At 45.9% G+C, this 21050-nt stretch overlaps 1 protein-coding gene and 1 long non-coding RNA gene across 3 annotated transcripts in view; one reads left to right on the top strand and one right to left on the bottom strand.

Moving 5' to 3' along the window:
• TPRN (taperin) overlaps positions 1-21050 on the top strand; it is a 207917-nt gene that overhangs the window by 107648 nt on the left and 79219 nt on the right. The window lies entirely within an intron of this gene.
• Positions 19439-20908, bottom strand: LOC115472113. Its single transcript, XR_003942468.1, has 3 exons — positions 20885-20908; positions 19572-19635; positions 19439-19488 (listed from the first exon to the last, which is right to left on the bottom strand). It is a non-coding gene; the product is annotated as an uncharacterized LOC115472113 (long non-coding RNA).

Genomic DNA, 21050 nt, shown 5'->3' with positions numbered 1-21050 from the left:
AACCTTACTGAAGACTGTAAATCTGCTGCACTTCGACCCTCAGTTTCTCTCTCCTCAATAAATGATGATGATATGGGCAAACTTCCCTCCATTCCTTCCCCCGTGGTAGAGACGCTTCTAGGTAACCCTTGTTTTTATTATCCAGAGGAGTTCTCTGAATATACAGATAATAGGGGCTCTGAGCCCCCAAAGATCCCCAAATTCCCGAACCTGATCCTGGAGGTATCCTGGAGGCACTCCAGCCAGTGAGGTTTTCAGGATACCCTCAATGAATATTCATGAGAGAGATTTGTATGCAGTGGAGGCATTGCATGCAAATATCTCTCATGAATATTCATTCTGGATATACTGAAACCTGACTGGCTGGGGTGCTTCTAGGACCAGGTTTGGAACCACTGTATTATGCAGTTATTTGAACATAACAGCAGAGCTTGAAAGTTACTTCATAGATTAAAGAACTTCTTAAAATGTTACAGAAATATGTGATATTTATTAGAGGTGTTTTTGAAAGAATATTTTAGATAGGCAGCAGATACGCTTATGTGCCTTTATAAAATAACTCCCTTGACATTTACACATGCACTGAGACAGGCAAAAGTGGTCCTCCTGAGCTTGTATGAATGTGTGTGTATTTATTGACATATGCTAGTCTCATGTCCACTCCAGCTCTACCTCCAAGAGTACCTGTGCTCTTTCCTCATAAAAGTACATGCTAGGTTGGTTATAGGGTCATAGGGGTTGAATATATAAGCAGGGTAATAATGTATAAGGAGGTGAATGCGTGGCTTCACAGATAGTGTCATCATCCCAAGGGTACGCTCTGTTTGGGCTTCCTGTACCTTGGGATGATTTTCCAAGTGTTACTGACAGAGATGGTGTCTACTTATAAGAAAAGCAACGAGGTGTCCTCTGCAGCAGACTGACTAACCTACTGAAGAGGGCTTTAATCTAAAATTGTTGGGGGATGGGTGAACAAAGTTCCCAGGTAAGTAAAATCCTTTGGGCAAGTAAAACATTAAATACATTTTATGGAAATGGGGGAAAGGGCAATATCTGGAGATTTGTTTATACTAATGCCTCTAATATGGAAAATAAGAGTCTTTATCTAGATGCTGTGATGGAAAAGGCTGGCTTGGATTTAGTGGGTGGGGCATAGAGACATGGTTCATAGAGAACCATGACTAGGATATAGTTGTATGGGCTATATTCAGGAAGGACCTACTGCAAGTTATGAAAAAAGGGCAGATGGGTGGCATCTGTTAAAGATAAGATTAAAGAGACAGTGACAGAATTGCATGATTACAGGGTAAAGAAGAAGCGCTGTAGGTTAATCTGGAAAAGGGAATGGAAATGTATTAAAATTGGCATGATATACAAGCCTTCTTTACAGTCGTAAGAAAAGGACAGATTTACTTAGACATTTCACCAGATAACTATGAAGGAGAAGTGCTGGTGATAGGTGATTTCAATATGCCGGCTGTTGATTGGGAGCATCCCTGTTGTAGTGTTGCCTAGAAATGAGGAGATTTGGATTCTCTACAGAGAGGGTTGTTCTAGCTGATGGTAATGGAATCCACATGGGATGGGGCCATACTAGACTTAGTGCTTATAAACGGGGAGAGTGTTTCTGATGTTATAGTGAGCATCTGGTGATCAGGTGGTGTGGGTCAATATTAAGAAACATAAGGAGACAGTATATCAAGATTGAAGATTCTAGATTTAAAATTAAGAACATAAGGAGACAGTGTATTCAAGATTGAAGATTCTAGATTTTAAAAGAACTAACTTTGTCAAGATGGGGGAATACTTCTTCAAGGATGGGAGGAGCTGGAGGAAGTAGAAAAGCATTGGGAAAACTGAAAGGAGCTATTTTAGAGGCAACAAACCTTTTGCTAGGAAAAGTTAAGGAAAAAAAGTAGCTGAAAAAGTGAAGGAAAAGAGGTTAGCCTTCATAAGTTGACAATCCATCACCAAGAAGATGACAGGCAACAATACCTAGAAAAGCAGTCAGGAAAAGCAAAGATGGAAATGGAAGAAAAAATAGCCAAAATGGTAAAAATAGGGACAACCAAGCCAAAGAAAAGGGCTCTCAAGACTGGTACAAGTGTATTTTATTGATGACCCAACACGGGCCATGTTTTAGCGTGATAACGCCTGCATCACAGGGGTCAATTCTAAAAATGGCAATAAAAAATGCAATATAAGTACATACATAAAAATGAAAAATAATTGTATGTAGTGCTTCACTACATAAAAAAGTGAAAAATCAACCGTACTGTGACCTCAAGCCAACATGAACTAGTAATATGTAACCATATTCACCAAATTTATGTGACATAATCAATGATACTAGAATGAGGGTGTGCAGACATATCTACAAAAGTGATAGTGATGGTATGAAGCTTTTAGAAAAATAGTGACAAAAAGTGAAATTGTATCTATGATAAATAGGATAGTGTAAAATCATCAAACTTACCAATGTTGGTATCAATCCTATGAGCAGTGACTCAAATGCAAAGAAAGTTCCATCGTGAGAATAAATAAATAAAACATATATGTCACATAGCCAGTGACTTAAAAAGTGCCATACTATTCCTCTTTTAAAAATTATACAATAGTAACAATTGCCTAATTAAGAGCACTAAAAGCACTAAGACATACTAGTCTTGAAATATAAAACAATCGCCTAACTATAAATAGCAAGCTAACTCTGACACCCATCAATAATAATAAAATAACGTAGGCACAATGCGCTGGCTTTAATATGTATGTCTTACAAACCATATAATGAAGACTTCCTTGTCATCAAGCAGATGAAGCCATTACGTATGGGTTGTTTCCATCAACCAGCAGGGGCGATAGCACTCAAACTTTCACAGTGCCCTCTTGGCCAGCTAGCTCCACTGCCTCTTCAGGTATTCTCTATCTCCCTTAGCAGGGTGGCTGCAGCTTGTTCAAGGTGGTTCCTGGCTTGCCAGTTGTTAACCGGGGTGTTGGAGGCTATAGCAGTTTCACTTTAAAGGCACATAGGGACTTCCGGTGGAGCTGCCGGCCAAGATGGCCGCCGCACAGTGAGCTCCAGCTAGCTACGATCGGGGACCCCACCAAAACGCGATAAAATAGCTTCCAGAGTCGGCGGTTTAGCTTCCCCTCATCCTCCGGAAGGTGCAATAGCACGATTGAGACCCGTAAACCCCGATTCGGGGGGGAGAAAAAAAAGTCGAGGAGCAGATCGACGGTGGATACCCGCCCATGTGAGGAATCGCGCCGAGAAAAGAGCGCCGAAATCCGCAGGCTGAGAAGCCTTCTTCTTACAAGGCATAAGAGTGAGCAAAAGGGCTCGGCGATATCAACGGCGGAACGGAGGGTGAGAGGGAAGGTGAGGCACGGAGGAAACATCGAGCACAGCCCCCGAATGGCGGCCACGAAGCAGGTGGGAATGTAAAAAACTCAGAAGAATTTATGAAAATAAATAAAAAGAGTCGCAAGCAGCTCTCCAAACCGGTACAATAGCCAGCAAAATCGGCAGTCTGGGTTTGGGCCAATGTTTCAGCTATTAAAGCAGTAAACCACGAGATTCCCCAAAGCAACCGGTAAAGAAAAGGGGCAGACATCATCAAACTCTGCAGACAGATCAAGCTGCGTTTATCCCCAAAAAACTTTTTGTATGGCGAGGCACGGAGGAAACATCGAGCACGCCCCCGAATGGCGGCCACGAAGCAGGTGGAATGTAAAAAACTCAGAAAGAATTTAAGAAAATAAATAAAAAGAATCGCAAGCAGCTCTCTAAACAGGCACAATAGCCAGCAAAATTGGCAGTCTGGGTTTGGGCCAATGTTTAAGCTATTACAGCAGTAAGCCACGAGACTCCCCAAAGTAGCCGGTAAAGAAAAGGGACAGACACCATCAAACTCTGCAGACAGATTACGCTGCGTTTATCCCCAAAAACTTTTTGTATGGCGACCAGAAGTACAAAAAAAGAACTGGAGAAGGACAAAACCAAGAGTGGAGACCAAAAAGGACGGAGAAAAACACCCGCCTCCGATCGCCACCAGTGAGCGCGGTTTGGGCCTCAGAAATAGTAGCAGAGGGTAAGAATGGCGGTGGAGGAAACCATGAGCCACAAGTTACAGCAAAATAATAGATAGCTTGATGGCATGGACCAAAGGTTTACTACATTTACTAACGAACTTCAGGAGGTCCAACAGCGACTAGGAGACGTAGAAGACGCCTCACAGGAAGCTTCTAAATCCCTTGAACACCCCCAAAAAACGGTATCAACCTTAGAAGAGAAAGTGGATGATTTGGAGAACCGCTCGCGTAGAACCAATCTCAGACTGATAGGTATACCTGAATCAATACCAGATGCAGATCTGAGAGATTTTCTGGAACCCAGGCTCACTAAGCTATTGCCAATTCAGAGCACGGTGGGGCAACTGAAGATAGAACGGGCGCATTATTTGGGGCCGAGGAAGGAGGCAAATGCCCGTCCTACTGAGACTTCTTAATTATCAACATAAGATGGAGATCCTAGCAACTCTTCGGAAAGGAGGAACGCTGGAGGTGGAAGGACAAAAGATACTATGCTTTCAAGACTATTCCACCAAAGTGTCCCTCCAACGTAAGCAATTTTCGCCCATTTGCGGGCGACTACACAAATGCGGATAAAATTCAGTTTTACTGTATCCGGCTAAACTCAGGATTCAACATAATGGGACAGGTGAGAATCTGTGACACGGTAGAAGCCGCTCAAGTACTGGTGGACCGCTTAGAGAGAGACAGCTCGGAAGCATCAAGAGACACATGAGTAATGAATCTGAGGCTCACCAGTGGGAGTGACACTGCTGAACGACAGGGAGCAGCGAGAGACAGAAGATCTGTAACTATAATTGTTGTGATTACTAATGTTGGACTTGATACTGTTATTTGATGTTATCTAAGGGGGGCTGTGAACTTTAAGGGGGGGGAAGCAATATGCAACATATGCAAAAAGTAAGAGTGGGGTCCCTGATCGGAAGCACGGAGGCAGACAGCACACTCGTGCTGTTCAGATTGGGGGAAGGGGGGAAGACGGGCAGATGGGGGAGGGGTAGGGAGGGGGGAGGAGGGGAGGGAGGGAGGGTATAGGGGAGAATAGGAGCTTCAGGGCAACAAGGGAAAAGGGCAACATAAGGAACACACAAAGAGCTTCACGAGGAGGGCACTCTAGTGAAATTTCACAGTATCAGAGTGGGGGGGGGGGGGGGGCACAGGCTGGGGAGGCCCCTCCTGCACAAAGAGAGATATTCACCAGGTATTTAAAAGACGCTTGAGGATATGTGATGGTCCTTAAGGTTGTGACATGGAACGTGGGAGGCATCTCATCGCCGATTAAACGGCAGAAGATCCTCCACGCGCTCCATAAGCAACAGGCATCAATAGCAATGCTTCAGGAAACACACTTAACAGCCAAAGAACATGAGAAATTATGTCGATGGTGGGTAGGCTCATATTATGATTCACCAGCACTGGGGAAAAAAGCAGGGTAATAATACTAAATCAAGAAAGGGATCCATATCACTACACATAAGATCATAGCAGATAAGGAAGGAAGATATGTGTTGGCACACCTGACAATAGAGCGTCAACCAATGGTTTTGTGCAATGTATATGCTCCAAAACACTTATAACAAAACATTTATAAAAAGCTTCTACATCACCTAACAAGTCTGGAAGGAGTTCCCCTGTTGTTAGGAGGAGACTTCAACGAAGTGGGGCGACCCCAAATTAGACAGGTCACAGGGGGACAAAAAAGAGGGAAGCGGAGCAGAATCTAGAGGAATTGGTCTACTGAGTGGGGTCCTTGACCTGGTGGATGTGTGGAGAACTCTACATCCGTTGGAATGAGATTACACTCACCTGTCCCGGGCGCATGCCACCATGTCGAGGATTGACTACATTTTTTATCTCCCGTCCACTATTTACAAAAAATCCGCAAGGCGGAAATAGGACTCATAAAAATATCAGACCATGCAATGGTAATGGTCTTATGGGAACCCACAGAGAGTAAATCTAGTCCATACCAATGGAAGTTCCCTACAAGGCTATATAAGATAGGAAATTTCGGGAATTTATACTAGCCAAATATAGACAGTTTCAAGACACTAATCAGGAGCATAGGACAGCTCCCATATTATACTGGGACACAGCAAAGGCGGGTATTTAGGGGGTGAGATTATTGCGTACACAAGCCACCAGAAAAAGACATGGGAGAAGAGCCTGCAAAGGTTGGAAAAAAGACATCACCCGCTTGAGACGCGAGTATGGACACCACCATAATATTCTGCTGAAAAGCTAAGCTTCTAGAAATGCAGCAAACACTAAATGAGAGAATACACAATAAAACACAAAAGATTATGTATTATAGGTATCAATTATACAAATTTGCAAAAAAAAGTGGTAGGATGATGGCCAGGATGGCAAACCCAAGACAAGGAAATTACAAAATAAACGCGTTATACTCTTCAAGAGGGGTATTAGAAAACAAGGATGATTGTATAAATCGTATCATGCAAAAATATTATCAGAAGCTTTACGCTTCACCTGACCCGCCCCCGATGGACAGTGAGATCTATCTAGCGGGGCAAGATCTCCCGCAGATAGATGCACAGAGCCTAACCATGCTGAATGCTCCCATGTCCATTGAGGAGGTATCATGGGCAATACAGCAAGCGCCCCTAGGAAAGGCCCCAGGCCCTGATGGATATAGGGGAGAATTATAAATTGATGAAGGAGGAAGTAGTAGAACCCCTCACTGCAATGTTTAACACGATAGTGCAAGAGCAACGAATGCCCATGTCATTACGAACAGCGCAGATTATAGTTCTTCCAAAACCAGGGAGAGATGTACAAAAACCTGAATCATACAGACCTATTTCGTTATTAAACTTTGAAGCAAAATTGTTTGCAAAAGTCCTGGCAAACCGCTTGTCCCGAATATTACCAGATGTTATAGAGGACTCACAGGTAGGATTTGTACAGGGCAGAACCATCACTAAAAATGTAAGAAAGATATTGGTAACATTGGAGGAGGTATCTACAAAGGCCACGCCATCAATATTAGTCAGTTTTGACGCTGAAAAGGCGTTCGACAGGGTGGTCTGGGATTTTTTATTTGGCACGCTAGACGCGTATGGCATAAGAGGATCATTCCAGGATGCAATTAGAGCATTATATTACCTCCCACAGGCTCAGGTGTGGGTTAATGGAATTCTATCCCCTTCATTCCCTATCCATAGGGGGACCAGGCAGGGATGCCCCCTGTCACCTTATTGTTTGTGTTAACGCTAGACCCACTGCTTAGAGATATCCAACATAACCCTGATGTGCAGGAGTCAGGGTGGTACAAAAAGTTTTAAAATAGCGCTTTCGCTGATGATTTGTTGGCACATGTGACTTCTCCTGAAACATCACTGAAGGCGCTATTAGAATGTATGGCAGAGTATGGGGATTTCTCTGGCTTTAAGCTAAACCTGGAGAAATCAGAAGCCTTATGCAGGAAGGAGGCTCAAGTGGGAGAGTGGCACAGACAGCTTCCATTGAGATGGGCAGAGGAATCCTTTCGCTATCTAGGGGTGCGATTAACTATGGATACTACCACTCTGTATAGGATAAATGTTGACAAGCTGTTACAGGATACCAAAAGTGTTCTGGAGAGATGGAACCACTTGCCTTTATCACTAATAGGCAGAATAAATCTCTTCAAAATGATCATATTCCCGAGATGGCTCTATATTATGCAGGTGTTGCCAATACATATTAGGTAAAGATTACGGAAATTAAATAGGATGTGTCGGCAATTTGTGTGGGGGGGGTGGGGGGGGAAGAAGTCTAAAATACGATTTGAATACTTATATGATGGATGGGCTCAGGGTGGGCTAGGTTTCCCCTGTATTAGGCGATATAATCAGGCGTGCCTTTTGAGACATATCAGGGATTGGACACTTAATACACATCAACACACGCCGACTAACTGGGAACGTGCGCTCTTTGACCCTGGCATTTGAATTTTCTTCTACAGGCAAAAACAAAGAGTTTGCCAACTACCTGTAGAGAAGTATACTGTTGCAACCATTGCGACGTGTCTGGCAGTTCCTTATGCACAGCTGGAGACAAGACCCTAATGTTAGCGACCAACTTCCAATACAGGGGAATAGGGACTTCCCCCCGGGTTAGAGAAAGGGATAATGGCTAGATGGTCGGAAATGGGCATCACTTTATTTGAACACTTAATGAATGAAGAGGGAAACCTGCATAGCTTTCAGAATCTGCAGCAGAGACAGGTATTGGCCCAGAAGGACTATTATACATACAGACAATTGCATCATTACTGGCATAGTTTAGATCAGGCAGCCCTGGGCACAAAATTGGGTCAGAAGATACGTGAATTCCTGGAAGGGGACGCACATGGACAGGTATCAATATCGAGCTTACATAAAGCTCTAGTCCCACTCGGACCTCCCAGAACATATGAGAAGCTTAAAGACACATGGAGCAAAGACTTGGGATATGAGCTGAAAGGAATAAATTTTGCGAAACTAATCAAAGGCATACCTGGGGAGGTGGGGGGGGGCAGAATTACAAGAGAGTCAATTCAGGGTCATTCATCGAGGCTATATAACACAATCCCAAGCTGTAAGGGCGGGATGGAGCTCTGATCCCCAATGCCTTAAATGCCATAGAGAGAGGAACACATTTTTGCATGCATTTTGGAGGTGCGATAAAATAAAAACATTTTGGAGAGCGATACAGGAGTACTTAGAACAAGTATTGGGGCAAAAGGTGCACCCCTCTGGAGAGGAGTACTCTTGAACAAAAATAATGCATATGGGATATCGGATAAAAACCTGGAGGTATTTTTATGTAAAGCATTTGCAGTGGGCAAAAAATGCATATTGAGACATTGGATGCAGGTAGAGCCAACCCTCTGTTTGGCTATGGAGGAATAAGCTACATGAGCTAATGTTGTGGGAGGCAAGGGACGCATACGATAACTTGAGGAGAAGAAAGAATTTCTTAATGTCTGGACTCATTATTGGCAAAATATATCCCATAAAGCCAGAAGTGCTATACTTAACAGGCTAGGACCGATATAATGAAGTTATGAGCCCCTTGTGTAAGGCGAATAAGACTGGGACAAGGTTTTGACGAGAGTGTCAGTAGGAAGTATGAAGCTCCAATCCAGAGGTTATTGTTTCATTTTCCTGGGGGGGGGGAAGGGGTAAATGTTACAAAAGTGATGGGATAGACACGCTGTAAGATACGTTGCTGTTGTAGAAATATCGGTAAGGTATAAACTGTAAGCATTACTATGTTTGAATTGAAGTTTGTCCCATCAATAAAAACCGTTTATAACATAAAGGCACATAGGTTAGCCCTTTCCCTGCCTTACCCATACCTCTGTGGATGTGGACATATTGCCTTGCTTTCCCTGTCCTTACCCACCAACAGTGGATGCAGGCATATAGGTTCGCCCTTTCCCTGCCTTTCCCACTCATATGAGCCTCCGGAGTCTTCATACCTCTGCTTTCCTCACAGCTAAAAAAAAAAAAAAAAAGTCGCGTCGCGTTTTTAAACGCAGAGACGTTGGAACAGAGGTTTTTGACCTGATTTTCAGCAGGATCGTAGTTGTACACTAGATCCTTTGAGGTAAGAGTGTTTTCCAACTCCGGGGTGGGCCCGTGATCGGGGCGATTTTGGCGCTAAACCGCCATTTTGGATTTTACCGCCGTTTTTTTCGGCGATGGCTGCGGACAATGTAAAGCGCTGTTCCACTTGTTGGCAAGCACAAATCAGCAGCAGGGCTCTGTAAATCGTGCTGTATTGGCGTAGGAGCCGGCCCGATCATGGCGAGCGATGTTTTCTTCCCGCTCTGAGCTGGCAGCGGGCGCCATTTTGCTTACACCGCATGGCGCAGCCTCCGTGGACACGGAGAGACCTGAGCCGGGTGGGGCACCTCGAGATGAGGTTATTTCAGTAGTGGCTAGCACCGGACAGGATTTGGGTGCCCAGGGTGAGATTTTCTCCCTGGATTTTGTGCTTTTTGCTGCATAAAGCATACATGATGAAAAGAGCCCTTCCTCAAGGGTCGCCTGAGGCTCCTCTGATTTCCCCCCCCCCCCCCCCCCCCGATGGATTCTGGCCTGGGACTGCCCAGTGAGGTTTTTTTCCCGGGTGCTTGGCCTAAAGATAAGCGCAGAAGGGTTAATTCCCCTTCAGATTGTGGTGCACCTTTTCCCCCCGTGGTCGGGGTGTGAGGATTCGGATTGACAGACGTTCTGGTCTGAGGAACCAGAGTCAGGTGCGGATTTACCACAGGATCTGGATGATCCCTCCGCGGTGAGGATTTTCCACCGTGATGAGCTGCCAGCGCTTATTTCAGATACCCTGCAGGCCCTCTCGATTGAAGATCCTGACAGTGGCATGCCTCCTCGGGTAATCCCAGGATGGCTAGTACCAAGAAAGCTGCTCGGGGCCTTCCCTTTGCATGACTCCATCCTAGAGCTTGTTCGGCTCAGTGGGCTGACCCCGGGGGACCTTTGAGAGTTTTCCAGGGCTATGGGGCAGTTATACCCTCTGCGTGAGGGACATATGGCTCGTTTTCAAATGCCTACAGTGGATGCCCTAGTCACTGCGGTGACAAAGAGAACTACCCTCCCTGTTGAAGGAGGTGTTGCCCTGAAGGATGTTCAAGACCGTAGGCTGGAAACAGCGGTTGAAACGGTCCTTTGAAATTGCAGGTCTCACTGTTCGGGCGTCTGCATGCAGCTGTTATGCTGTGAGAGCCTGCCTAGCTTGGCTGCAACAGGCAGTGGCTCAGCCCGGAGATGGAGCGGAGCCCTTCTTGGATGTGGCTCCGTGGATGGAGGTGGCCTTGTCCTTTCTGGCTGATGCCCTTTATGACCTTGTCAGAGCTTCGGCTAAACAAATGGCAGTAGCAGTGGCGGCTCGCCGTCGTCTGTGGCTACGACACTGGGCAGCGGACATGGCCTCTAAGCAAAGGTTGGTGAAGTTGCCTTTTCAAGGACTTCTCCTATTTGGTGAGGAGTTAGAGAAAATTGTGAAAGGCCTGGGTGATCCAAAACCCCAGCGCTTGCCTGAAGATAGGCAGAGGCCTTCCTCTAAGGGCCAGGCGGTCCACTCCTCGTACAGACCTCGCTTCCGTGAAGCTAGAAGGTACCGCCCGGGGCGTTCTGCTGGGTTCACTTCACGTGCCCGTGGTCAGCAGAGGAACTCCTTTCGCTCGGACAAGCGTTCCGCAGCCGGTGGCTCAAGACCAGGAGTTCAGGGGCGACCCTCTCAATGATGGTGCGCCGGCCCTCTCCTCGATGCCTGTCATCGGAGGACGGCTTTCCCTCTTTGTCGAGGAGTGGGCCAAGATTTCCTCAGATCAGTGTGTTCTGGACCTGATCAGAGATGGATACAGAATAGAATTCAACGCCCCAGTAAGAGACGTGTTTGTGGAGTCCCGATGCGGTTCTGCCGTCAAACGGGCGACGGTGGAGGAGACGTTACAAGGTCTGATTCAATTAGGGGCAGTGACCCCGGTGCCTCCCGCCGAGCAAGGCTGCGGCCGATACTCCATCTACTTTGTGGTGCCGCGAAAAGGTGGGTCCTTTCGCCCTATTCTGGACTTAAAAGAATGTGAACAAGTCCCTGAGAGTGTGGCATTTCACATGGAATCCCTGCGCTCCGTCATTGCGGCGGTTTCAGCCAGGAGAGTTTCTCACGTCTCTAGACCTGAAAGAAGCTTACTTGCACATACCGATTTGGCCCACGCACCAGAAGTTTCTGAGGTTTGCGGTGTTGGGAAAACATTTCCAGTTCAGGGCCTTGCCTTTTGGCCTCGCCACAGCTCCCCGAACCTTTCGAAGGTAATGGTGGTAGTAGCTGCTTTTCTCAGGCGAGAAGGTATCAGGGTTCACCCGTACCTAGACGGACTGGCTCATCAGAGCAGACTCTGCAACAGAGAGCTTACAAGCTACAGCCAGAGTGGTCTCAGTACTGCAATCTCTAGGCTGGGTCGTCAATATGGCCAAAAGTCACCTGTCCCCTTCACAATCTCTAGAGTTTTTGGGGGCCAGGTTCGACACAGTCTCGGGCTATGTGTTCCTACCCGAGCTAAGGCGGTGCAAGCTTCAGAATCAGGTCCGTCTGTTCCTGAGGATGCACCGCCCGCGAGCTTGGGACATTGTCCAGCTGCTGGGATCGATGACAGCCACGATGGAAGTGGTACCCTGGGCGAGAGCGCACCTGAGACCTCTACAGTATTCCCTACTTCGGAGATGGTCTCCTATTTCTCAGGATTACCAATGCAGACTTACTTGGCTCCCTGCGGCCCGTCTCAGCATGGAGTGGTGGCTCTCGGACAGCATGCTGCGGCGAGGAATGCTGCTGACGCTCCCTGTGTTGGTGCCTAGTGGTAACAGATGCCAGCCTGAAGGGCTGGGGCGCACACTGCAAGGGGAAGCATGCCCAGGGTCTATGGACACCCGAGGAGTCGGAGTGGTCCATCAACCGCCTAGAGTTGAAAGCGGTGTTTCAGGCGCTTCTGGCCTTTCAAGTGACTCTGGAAGGATTGGCTGTCAGAGTGATGTCGGACAACACGACAACGGTGGCCTATATAAATCGACAAGGCGGAACAAGGTGCAGAGCACTAGCCGCGCAGGTCGAACTGATTTGCCACTGGGCCGAGCTGCCTCTTCAGTGTCTGTCGGCAGCTCATATTGCAGGTCAGAGCAATGTGCAGGCCGATTATCTGAGCAGGCATCAGATCGATCCAGCAGAATGGAATCTGGCAGACGAAGTATTCCTGCAGATCTGTGCCAAATGGGGCAGCCTGTGAGGGATCTAATGGCGACAAGTGCCAATACCAAAGTCCCGTGCTTCTTCAGCAGACGGAGAGATCCTCGCTCAGCGGGGTGGATGCCTTGGCTCAACCCTGGCCTCCGGGTCTACTTTATGTGTTTCCCCCATGGCCCTGATAGGGCGCCTGCTCTTGCAGATTCGGCTGCACCCAGGAGAAGTGGTCCTCATCGCCCCGGATTGGCCAAGGAGACCTTGGTATGCAGACCTCCGACAGATGCTCCTGGAGGCTCCTCTGCCGTTACCTCTGGTACCGAACCTGTTGACTCAGGGACCGGTAGCCATGGAGGACGCCGGCCGCTTTGGTCTTACGGCATGGCTATTGAGAGGGCGCAATTGAGGGATAAAGGTTATTCCAATAAAGTTATTTCCACTCTCCTGCAAGCCCGCAAGCGGTCCACTTCCGGTGCTTATGCCAGGATTTGGTGCCTGTTTGAGTCTTGGTGTGCTTCCAGAGCCATTGTTCCAATGCGGGCTCCTGTCTCGCCGATTCTGGACTTTTTGTAGGAAGGTGTACAAAAAGGCTTGGCCTATAATTCCCTGTGGGTGCAGGTGGCAGCGTTTGGCCTCCCTTCGTGGTAAGGTGGAAGGCGTGTCTTTTGGCTGCTCACCCAGATGTGGCACGGTTTTCTTAGAGGGGTGCTTCGGCTCCGACCTCCAGTGCGAGCACCCTGTCCAGCTTGGAACCTGGGGCTAGTTTTGAAAACCCTGCAGGCATCTCCTTTTGAGCCGCTTCGGCGAGCATCGGAGAAAGACTTGACACTGAAGGCCGTTTTTCTGGTGGCCATTACCTCGGCGAGATGGGTGTCAGAGCTCCAGGCGCTGTCTGTAGAGACCTATTTCTGCAATTTTCAGAGTCCGGAGTCACGGTTCGGACCGTGCCTTCCTTTATGCCTAAGGTGGTTTCAGCCTTTCACTTAAACCAGCTATTTTCTTGCCCTCTCTTTCAGAGGAAGAGTTTCCAGAATCTTTTGGGCAGCTGCACCTTTTGGATGTGCGCAGGGACTCTGCTGCAGTATCTGCGAGTTACTAACTCTTTCAGGACTTCTGATCATCTGTTTGTTTTGCTATCCGGTTCTCGCAGAGGGTCTCCAGCGTCTAAAGCCACTATTGCCTGCTGGCTCAAAGAAACTATCTTTTCAGCTTATCTGCTGGCCGGCAGGGTTCCCGCCTGTAGCCTTTAAGGCACATTCTACTAGAGCGATTTCTTCCTCTTGGGCTGAAACTGGAGCACTCTCTCTTCAAGAGATATGCAGTGCAGCAACATGGGCTTCTAAGCTCTCCTTTGCCCGACATTACAGGCTGGATGTGGCTGCCAAGAGGGATGTGCGTTTTGGTGCACAAGTGCTAGCGCGTGGTGTGGCTTGTTCCCACCCTATCTAAGGATTGCTTTGTTACATCCCATATGTAATGGCTTCATCTGCTTGATGACAAGGAAGGAAAATTAGGTTCTTACCTTGGTAATTTTCTTTCCTTTAGTCATAGCAGATGAAGCCATGAGCCCTCCCTGTATGATTGTCTGTATGCTGTGAATCTGTTTTTCAGGTTCTGTTCTAATTTCCTGAAGTTCCTTCCTTGGAGAAAGTTGGAAAACAATCTTCAGGATTCATGTTCAGTTTAAATTTAGGAGGATGTGTTCATTCCCTCCAGCATGTTTTTTTTTGGAGGATGTGTTGATTCTCTCCAGGAGGCGCATGTGTTCCCCCTCCAGTTCTATAAATAGGAGGATGAGTTCATTCCCTCCAGTGTGTTCGGAGGATGTGTGATTCCCTCCAGGAGGCGCGGGTGTTCCCCTCCACTTATACAATAAGGAGGATGAGTTTATTCCCTCCAGGAGGATGTGCATTCCCTCCTTTATGAGTTCATGCCCTTGTGATGGGCCATCGTTCGCTGTGAAGAAAGCTCTTGTGATTCCCATTGTGGTTGCCATACTGCTTTGGAAGCTTCAAATACTGAAGAGGCAGTGGAGCTAGCTGGCCAAGAGGGCACTGTGAAAGTTTGAGTGCTCTCTATCTCCCCTGCTGGTTGATGGACATAACCCATACGTAATGGCTTCATCTGCTATGACTAAAGGAAAGAAATTACCAAGGTAAGAACCTAATTTTCCCATCAGCCTGCAAGCGCTGCATTTCTTTAAACATCAGCTGATGTTTCACAGGACTATTGAGACCTCTGACAGTTAGAGTAACATATTTAAATTCTAACATTTGACCTATAGTTTCCTAATGTTCCATAGCGTTCCCACATTCCCCCCTCCCCGCTTCCTCCCCAAAACCAGACAAGGCATGATAGTATCTCAAACTGTGGCATGCCCATCAAACATATAAACGGCAAGTGACCGACTCACCTGCAAATGCGCAGTAGAGACTTCCTGTCCTGCCCTCGCGTCAAGACGTGATAACGTCAGAGGGCGGAAGAGAGAGGGAAACGGAGTCAGACAGTCCGGACGCTGCCGCTGGAGCCTGGAAACCAACATCGCCCCCCCCCCCCTCTGTATCGGGCCCCCTGCACTGACCTGACAGCGCCTCTCACCTCCGTGTGGAAGCGCTGCAGGCAGCAGCAGAGCGATCTGCTGCTGCCTGCAGCGCTTTCACACGGAGGTGAGAGGCGCTGTCAGGTCAGTGCAGGGGGCACGGAGAGGGGAGGGAGCAGCGGCGAGGAGGGTAGCTGGAGATCTCACCCGTTTTAACGGGCTTAACGGCTAGTAGTAGAAAGAAGCGAGTCTCTCATCTGCCAACCAACCAATCTTATAAAGATCATGGCCTCTGCAGGTCTGTGCTCCAGTGAATCATGAGTATCACTACTGAGTATTATCCAAATATCCAAATTCTGTAGAGCAAGTTTTTCAAACTGATTGCTGTGGGGAGGGTAACTGCTTCCCAGATACTTGCCTCCTGAGTCCCTTACGATGGGATACTCACTGACGTTTTGGACGTTCAGGCCTCTTATATCCAGGCGTGGAGGCCTGTGCAGGGGTTTGTCCCTCACTGTGTGCTGAAAGAAATTCTTGTGCCTCCTGTAGCGAACAAACTCGGTGTAGCTTTTACCCTTCTCTATAGAATACCAACGCTAAGGGGTGTTGCCAATTGTAGTGAATTCCCTATTCTCATAGCTGTTGAGTCAGGTTGCAATTCACTCCTCCTTTTGAAGGTGGTGGTAGAGAGGTCTCGATAAATCTCTATCGGCTAACTGGCTCACTCAGGAGGGGAGCTGCCCTCACTTTAGTCAACACTGCTTCTTCATTTTAAATTCAGTAATGCACACTACATAAGTAATGCCACACTGGGAAAAGACCAAGGGTCCATCGAGCCCAGCATCCTGTCCACGACAGCGGCCAATCCAGGCCAAGGGCACCTGGCAAGCTTCCCAAACGTACAAACATTCTATACATGTTATTCCCGGAATTGCGGATTATTCCCAAGTAGTAGCAGTTTATGGACTTGTCCTTTAGAAAACCGTCTAACCCCTTTTTAAACTCTGCCAAGCTAAACGCCTTCACCACGTTCTCCGGCAACGAATTCCAGAGTTTAATTACGTGTTGGGTGAAGAAATATTTTTTCCGATTTGTTTTAAATTTACTACACTGTAGTTTCATCGCATGCCCCCTAGTCCTATTATTTTTGGAAAGCGTGAACAGACGCTTCACATCCACCTGTTCCATTCCACTCATTATTTTATATACCTCTATCATGTCTCCCCTCAGCCGTCTCTTCTCCAAGCTGAAAAGCCCTAGCCTCCTTAGTCTTTCCTCATAGGGAAGTCGTCCCATCCCCGCTATCATTTTAGTCGCCCTTCGCTGCACCTTTTCCAATTCTACTATCTTTCTTGAGATGCGGTGACCAGATCGCACCATGGAGCGATATAACGGCATTATAACATCATCACACCTGTTTTCCATACCTTTCTTAATAATACCCAACATTCTATTCACTTTCCGAGCCACAGCAGCACACTGAGCAGAAGGTTTCCGTGTATTATTGACAACGACACCCAGATCCCTTTCTTGGTCCGTAACTCCTAACGTGGAACCTTGCATGACGTAGTTATAATTCGGGTTCTTTTTTCCCACATGCATCACCTTGCACTTGCTCACATTAAATGTCATCTGCCATTTATTATTTATTTATTTATTTATTTATTGCATTTGTATCCCACATTTCCCACCTTTTTGCGGGTTCAGTGTGGCTTACAATACGTTATGAAAGATGGAAATACAGTTTGTTACAACTTGGTTATGGAGTTTTCCTATTGTGGATTGGAGTGGTCTAGTGGTTAGGGTGGTGGACTTTGGTCCTGGGGAACTGAGGAACTGAGTTCAATTCCCACTTCAGGCACTCCTTGTCACTCTGGGCAAGTCACTTAACCCTCCATTGCCCTATGTAAGCCGCATTGAGCCTGCCATGAGTGGGAAAGCGCGGGGTACAAATATAAAAAAATAAATAAATAAAAAAATCCCATGACCCTCCAATTTCCTCTGTAGCCTTTCATGAGGTACCTTGTCAAACGCCTTTTGAAAATCCAGATTCACAATATCAACCGGCTCCCCTTTGTCCACATGTTTGTTTACTCCTTCAAAGAATTGAAGCAAATTGGTCAGGCAAGATTTCCCCACAGAAAAGCCGTGCTGACTCGGTCTCAGTAATCCATGTCCTCGGATGTGCTCAGTAATTTTGTTTTTAATAATAGCCTGTACCATTTTCCCCTGCACGGACGTCAGACTCACCGGTCTATAATTTCCCGGATCTCCCTGGAACCTTTTTTAAAAATGGACGTTACATTGGCCACCCTCCAATCTTCCGGTACCACGCTCGATTTTAAGGATAAATTGCATATCACTAGCAGTAGCTCCGCAAGCTCATTTTTCAGTTCTATCAGAACTCTAGGATGAATACCATCCGGTCCAGTAGATTTGCTACTCTTCAGTTTGCTGAACTGCCCCATTACGTCCTCCAGGTTTACCGTGAAGTCAGTAAGTTTCTCCGACTCGTCCGCTTGAAATACCATTTCCGACACCGGTATCCCACCCAAATCTTCCTGAAGACTGAAGAGAAGAATTCATTCAATCTCTCCGCTACGTCTTTGTCTTCCTTGATCGTCCCTTTTACCCCTCGGTCATCCAGCGGTCCAACCGATTCTTTTGCCGGCTTCCTGCTTTTAATATACCGAAAAAATTTTTTACTATGTTTTTTTGCCTCTAATGCTATCTTTTTTCGTAATCCCGCTTGGCCTTCTTTATCTGCGCCTTGCATTTGCTTGACACTCCTTATGCTGCTGCTTGTTATTTTCAGACAGTTCCTTCTTCCATTTTCTGAAGGCATTTCTTTTAGCCCTAATAGCTTCCTTCACCTCACTTTTCAACCAGGCCGGCTGTCTTTTGGAGTTCCGTCTTTCTTTTCTAATTTTTGGAATATGTTTGGCCTGGGCCTCCAGGATGGTATTTTTGAACAGCGTCCATGCCTGTTGTACAGTTTTTACCCTCTCAGTTGTCCCCCTTCGTTTTTTTTTTCCACCGTTCTTCTCATTTTATCATAGTCTCCTTTTTTAAAGTTAAACGCTTTCATATTTGACTTCCTGTGTATAGTTACTTCAAGGTTGATATCAAAACTGATCATATTATGATCACTGTTATCAAGCGGCCCCAGTACCATAACGTCCCTCACCAAATCATGCGCTCCACTAAGGACCAAGTCTAGAATTTTTCCTTCTCTCGTCGGCTCCTGCACCAGCTGCTCCATAAAGCTGTCTTTGATTTCATCAAGGAATTGTACCTCTCTAGCGTGTCCCGATGTTACATTTACCCAGTCTATATTTGGATAATTGAAGTAACCCATTATTATCACATTGCCCATTTTGTTTGCGTCTCTGATTTCTTTGATCATTCCTGCGTCTACCTGCTCATCCTGGCGACATTAGGTAGAGACATCTGCAGAGACATTAGGTCTTTTAGACCAAAATATGTTTTATTAACGTAAACCAATTAAAATATGCATACAATAGCTCGACACAGGCCGTGTTTTGCCCAACTGGGCTGCTTCAGGGGCTACAAAACAAAATATAAATGGTAAATAGTAAATTTTAACATCTAATAGTGAGAACAACATCATAATAACTGCATAAATTATAAAAAAAAATAAAATAAAAATAAGGTCACATTAAAAATTAAATCTATGACAGCAAAAATCCACAGAATAACATTCATGAATAAATAGTCATGATTTTTTGTATATCATGGATAGCTAATATAAATGACGAGAGAGATAAAATAGAATAAAATCTCACATCAAAATATAAATTTTTTTCACGGAGTGGACAAACAATTAAATTAAACAATAACCAGAGGTTGCAGATATCATATATATTAATCATAAGTGGCTTACATGTCCACAAACATACATATACAATACATATTAAAAAATCCTGGAAAGTAATTTTAAACAAAACAAGCAGAACAACAGACAACTATATTCAATAATAACTTGGACCATATTTTAATTCAATGAAAATAACAATAAAATTAGATTCTGAAGACACCCACCTATACAGTAATTCTCCACTACCAAAATGGAAATATGCTGATGAGAGCAACTGAAAAATGAAAATGGAAATGAAGATGACCACTATAAAAAAGGATAAATGAAAAAAGGAAGAATCCAAAAAAAGGGACTCACATATATAGTCGATATCCTGAAAAAAATGGCTCATCCAGAGATGCAAAAACAATTGGTTACTGACCTGCATGAAATTATATCGTACTAGTAAAAGAAGCCCGTTCAGAGCAAATTAAATGGGCGCTAGCAAGGTTTTCATCGCCAACACCCCCGCCCTCCCTGGCCAACCCTTCGTTGTTCTGGCATTGCTCTGCCCCCAACATCATGATGTTGACGCGAGGGCGGGACCCGGAGCGATTTCCCACTCCCCCTCCGCCTCCCTGCCTCCCTCCCTGCCAACCCCTTCCTTGTTCTGGCATTGCTCCGCCCTGGAGGGCGGGGCCCAGATCGATTTCCCACCCCCCCGTCTCCCTCCCTGTCAACCCCTTCGTTGTTCTGCCATTGATCTGCCCTCGAGGGCGGGGCCCGGAGCGATTTTGGTGGCTTCACCACCACGAACCTTCGAACCTTTTTGAAGGAAGTCAGAGCTTGGCTTCACTGACGTCAGTGTCCTCAGAACGTTGAGGGTGAGTTTTATTATAGTAGATATAAGTGTAACTTAATATAAAATTGGTGAAAGGACTGCCAATTAAAACACTATATTATAATAAGATAATAAAAAGCGGGCAGAAGCCAATGATGGGGAGTTCCCAGGGGATAAACTTTATGATTTATGATTCAACCCCTATGCTAAGCCCCCTCCCTACCCATCTTCAAATCTCTGCTTAAAACTCACCTCTTCAATGCTGCTTTCGGCATCTAACCTATCGTGAAATATAGTATGCCCTATCAGACTGACTCTACACTTGTCTTTTGACTGTACACTTGTCTTTAGACTGTACACCTGTCTTTTAGATTGTAAGCTCCTTGAGCAGGGCCTGTCCTTCCATGTTAAATTGTACAGCGCTGCGTAACCCTAGTAGCGCTTTAGAAATGTTAAGTAGTAGTAGTAGTATGATTTAACATTAATATACAATATATTCTTTAAAAAACATGCAGAAGCCAATAGTAGGGAATTCCCAAGAGGTAAGTCCTATTTTTAGACGTTAATCTACTTCATTATGTCTAATATTGAGCAGAATAAATGAATGACGAAAATGGCAAGACACAGTCCTCTATAACAATATATAAAAAAAAAGGGGGGGGATAGACATGTTACTTTAAGGCGCGGACAGAGGCTTCAAGGAATAAGCCTTATGATTAAACATAAATTACTCCATAATGTCCGATATCAAGCAGTACCTAAAAATAGCAGCGATGACAAGGCACTATCTTTCATGTCAAACAATGAAACCTCAGATAGATAAATTTGAAAATAATTTACATGAGCTTACATGAGATCGAGCAGACAGCCTCTTATCTCCAAATGCGCTGAAAAAACGCTACGGCGAAAACCGGAAGTTAATTTAAGGAAAAGAGGGATCAAAGGTCCCTTCTGCCTCGCATCACCTTATGCCTGGAACAGACTCCCCGAGCCCATACGCCATGCGCCCTCCCTGC

Source organism: Microcaecilia unicolor, chromosome 6 (assembly GCF_901765095.1).
Source record: "Microcaecilia unicolor chromosome 6, aMicUni1.1, whole genome shotgun sequence".
Lineage (NCBI taxonomy): Eukaryota > Metazoa > Chordata > Amphibia > Gymnophiona > Siphonopidae > Microcaecilia > Microcaecilia unicolor.
The sequence above is the reverse complement of the archived record's forward strand: the minus strand, read 5'-3'. Positions and strand labels throughout refer to the sequence as shown.